Raw genomic sequence first — 4,659 nt, 5'->3', positions numbered from 1 at the left:
GAAGTCTGTGGGGATCAAAGAAAATACTCATTGAGTTAAGATGTGCTAAGAAAAGTGTGAAGAGGAGCGTAAATGGCTCAGGAGTTCCAGGAATCCCACTGGCTTAAACAGTCTTTTATTAAAAGTAAGTGTTCTCATAGCTGAATGACTTCCAAGAAGGGCCTCAAGTGATGATAGTATTTCCATCAGATACGAAAATATTTGAAAGATGCTTATTCCATGTGGAGATATTTCCACCTTTCAGAAAAGCCCAAATACAAACTCCCTTGATGAATATACTCTCATAAAAGCATTAATTTTCAGAATTATAAAATATCCAGAATTCCTAGTTTTATATACATATATGTATATATATAATGAATGCATTTATAATGCTTTTCATCTCCTGTAACAGACAAAATATTTCAGAGTATTTTACAGAATAGATAGTTCAGTTACATACCGAAAGATTTCCCTCAGGGCATAATTGATCTGTAAGGTATTGCAGAGCATCTTTAAAGTGGGGTCTTAGTGGGATCTCCTTTGAAACTAGACAGCTACCCCAGTAGTACTTCAGTCATCAGGGCTATATATATATTTTTCTACTGTTTCTCTTTTGTTTTGCTTTTCCTTTCTTTTTATTTCCTCAAGATGTTTTGCTCAGAAATAAGAGGTAAGCCAGATAGTGGTAAGGTAACCTCAACCACTCTCTGCTCTGGGAGTTGCTGCTCCTGTAAAATGCAGGTCATGGTGAGATTGGAAAGCAATAATGAAGTTAGCTGTTCCCCCAACTCTTTCACCAGTGCCCCAGAAGGAGTACACAGTGGATTGGTATGACTAATCCAGTTGGCACAGGTCTCTGGTTACTTTACAACAAGCCATGGGGGTAAAGCAGTGATCACAAGACTGTCATCGCTGATTGCCTCTGACCTGCAGCTTTGGAAGCCTGTTCTGTTTCTGGTACATTCAGGAGACACGTACCTGTGTGAGACGAGTAAAGTATTGATGAAATTTTCAGTTCACATTAGAACCAAGATTTAAAAATCATATTCTATGACTTTTACATTTGATGAATAATCCTCGTTTGACTATAACAACTTCTAAGTTGTTATAATCCACATTTTGGGAATAAACAGATAGCCAATGCCTTTTTAATGAAAATATTAAGAATTTTCAATATAGATCGAACTTGATTCAAAAGGCAGTGGAAGTATATATACAAGAAAGATGTAATTGTGATGGGACATGAACGGATGTGTGGCCCAAGAAATACAGTAGGCATTAGGAATCTTACAGCATTTTGTATTCTGTAATAATTAACTGCATAAATCTGGGTAATTGGTTAGTTTCTAGTTTTCTCATCTGAAAATTTCAAATGTGTTATCCCATAGGACATCAAGAGGCTTACTTGATGCTTCTGTAGCTTTTGAAAGATGGCAGAGAAGTGTAGACTTCCACAACTTGTATCAGTGAAGCTACTAAATATGACAGAAAAGCTGAGATTCATTTTTCAACTCATGTATTCTGTCAAGAAATGTGCAAGTTACATAACTAACCACCAAGTGTCACTGTTTGGTATTTTTCATTCTAATGTATTTGTTTCCAAGCACTTAAAAAATCCCTACTAGTTGCAGTCCTCTAAATGAGGATTTTTGAACAAGAACAAGAATATTGTTAAACTACGAGAGATGTGTATTTGCCACAAGAGCTATGGGAAATTCAAGTGTCTGAATATATGGCTTTCTTGAGGAAGCTACCAAAATGTACTGTCTGAATTAAATATCATTCATATTATTGGACATAATGCAAATCCCAATGAAAATCAAAAAGTCTTAACAATCTGATTTTTTTTTTCTTTTTTTGGCTAGCAATTTAAATTATTGTAGCAAATGCCATTCTTTATTGTAGACATCCCTCGCTAAGCGACCGCCAGTCACTTTTTTCAAGAAGGATACATTATCAAGAGGAGTGAATGCATTTTAAATAAGTGAGAAGAAACTTAGCCTGACTTTAAAATGTTGTTAACAGCAGACATTAGGCATGGTGAGACTGAACTGAAGTCCTGGTGTGAGGAGCCAAGCTAGTCTTCCCTGTCTCTGGAATGTTAACATAGGTCGTAGTCTTTTACCTTGGTTGGCCCAAAACCAGAATTTGATGACAGACGTTCAAGTGGGCTGCAGTTCATGGAGAAATTTCCAGCTAGGTTTAAAAACTAAACCCAAATCACCTGCATTACTTACATAACTTCCCTTTGTTACTACTTCTTCTACCCCACAGCTGAACTCTAAGCACAGTGCCAGTGTTCCTGATGTGCTCGTGTATAGCTGCAGTTGGAAAGATGTAAAATAGCTACACAGATTGGTATTATATTTCTCTGTAGAGTTCTTTAAGTTGTATGTGTAACGTTCCTTGGAAATGTCCTCACAGTGTGCCAATACTGATTTATTTCAGCGAGCACTCAATTATGTGGAGTCATCCCTCTGAAGAGGATGCAAAAACCAGGAGCGCAAGGGTGACCCAATCTCTTCTGACATAATCCCAATTACCAAACTGAACAGCCTGAGTTTTCTTTCAGACTAGTGCTTGTGCTACAGATTACAGCCAATCTCCCTGAACTCTACAGCCTGTACCATCTTTCCCACATAACCATCTCATGTGAAAAATTTCAGGATGCTTTTGAACTAGAAGAAATCTTGAAATAGAGCTATTAGGCCTTGGCTGGTTCTGATTAAGCTCCACCCTTCCCTTTTGTCAGTACTGTACAGCCCTCTAGAGGAGAAATATTCTCTTCATTATTTTTTGCATTTATGGAAGATGATCCCCACTGAAACAGAGTATGTCATTAAGACCCCGAGTGAACTAATAAGCATTAGTGGCCTCAGTGGGTACCTCTCTCCACACCCTCTGCCATGGGCCCAGAAATTCTATTTAAGCTCAGCCCTGGGCCTTCAGCTCACTCTCAGCTGTGGATTTTGCTGATCTGAACTGTGACCTTTGGAATGAATTCCCAGCTTGACTTCAGAACTGCTTGGTCATGGTGCTGATCATGGGACTGTGTCTGACCCTGACTGGTGGGTTGCCTTCCTGGCTTTACCGTGTACTTGCCTCATTTCCATGAACTTGCCCGATACCCTGCATTTACGGTTGATCATCCCTGAACCTGCACATTTTACCTGTACTGCTGAGGTACTGAGGGACATGGCCCCAGCTGGTGCATTCCCTGCCTTGGTGGCTCTGTTCCTGGTTAAGTCCAGGTTTCCTGGAAAGCTGCTGCCTTCTGCTGTTCCCTGGCACGTGTAGCATAAACCCAGGAAAGAGGAAGTGTCTTTAGAAACCATATAAAGAAAGTGAAGGTGTGGGATGCTGAATCTGTAGAGAAAAAGCATATGAAATCAACAGGAAGACATGGAGAATTACGTGCTTGTGGGAAGTGAGTAGGATACTGCATAAAGATGTGGGTGGGAATGACATGACACCATGAAGGGAAAGGAGGTAAAGTACCAAAAGGAAGGAACAGTAACCAAATGAAGAGGTCTAAAAGAAAATTTTTAAAAAAGCTAATAGAAATTATAAAAGAGGACAAATATGAATATAAATGTTCTTAACAATACAAATCCTAGTATAGAAGTCTGTGGGACTTTATTCAAATAACCTGTTACTCATTATTCTGTTTTTAATGATAGCCTTTATCACCACGGGATAGTGTTATGAGGGGAAATAGTTATGTAAATGCTGTCTACTTCATGCACTGCAATTTTAATCTTTCACACAAAGTGGAATCAGTAACAGAGGATTAAAGCATGTATCTTAATAAATAGAACAGCCAGAAAAAAAGTATATGTAAGACCCTTAACAGGTATTACTTAAGTTGCTTGGTAGACCCTCTTAACACATTCATGAAAGTGGTAATGTCATTGTGGATATTTCAATAACAACAGGTGTCCGTAAGAATCTTTATAATCTTTACAAGAATCTTTATAAAACTGCATCAATCAAAAAAAAAAAAACAAAACAAAAACAAAAAACATGAACTTGTAAGGGAGGCAAAAATTTACAGTTCTTGTGCTAAAACAGCAGAGGGACAGAATAATTGTTTTGCCTTAGTGTAAGGTATTTAAGCTTTTCTCTGGAGCATTTGAGGCAGGGTATTACAAGACGCTGAACCAGATGTTGGAGAAATATTGATGTAAATGGGGAAGGCAGAACTCTTGGAGAAGAGTTGACAGCCTCTCCTCAGGCTTGTGCTTCAGCACTTTCCACCTTTTGCCTCCCCCAACAGAACGAATTTAAAGATTTTTTTTTAATTGGTATTTTCGCCTCGTTTACAGGCCGTTACAGCCACGCTGACCCCCACAGCCCGTGGCACTGGGACCCCCCAGCCCGGCCCCCGCCGCCATCTTGTGGCAGCACCGGCGGCCGCGGGGCGCAGCCCGGGCACCACTAACACCGGCGGGCAGCGCTGAGGGAGCGGCGGCGTTCCCGCCCCCTTGCGAATCCCCCCCGGCGATTGGCTCGGAGAGTGCCACCTCCTCCTTGTGATTGGTCCATCCCGCTGCCACTCCGGGCGTTTGAAGGCAGGGGCGGGTGTGGGCGCTGACAGGGCCGCCCCTCCCTCCCTCCGCCCGGGGCCCGTCACGTCAGCGGCGCGGCGCTCGGCGGGGAGGCCCGGCCGCCGCCGCC

This window comes from Aythya fuligula, chromosome 8, assembly GCF_009819795.1.
Source record: "Aythya fuligula isolate bAytFul2 chromosome 8, bAytFul2.pri, whole genome shotgun sequence".
NCBI classification, from domain to species: domain Eukaryota; kingdom Metazoa; phylum Chordata; class Aves; order Anseriformes; family Anatidae; genus Aythya; species Aythya fuligula.
Note: the sequence above shows the minus strand (reverse complement) of the source record.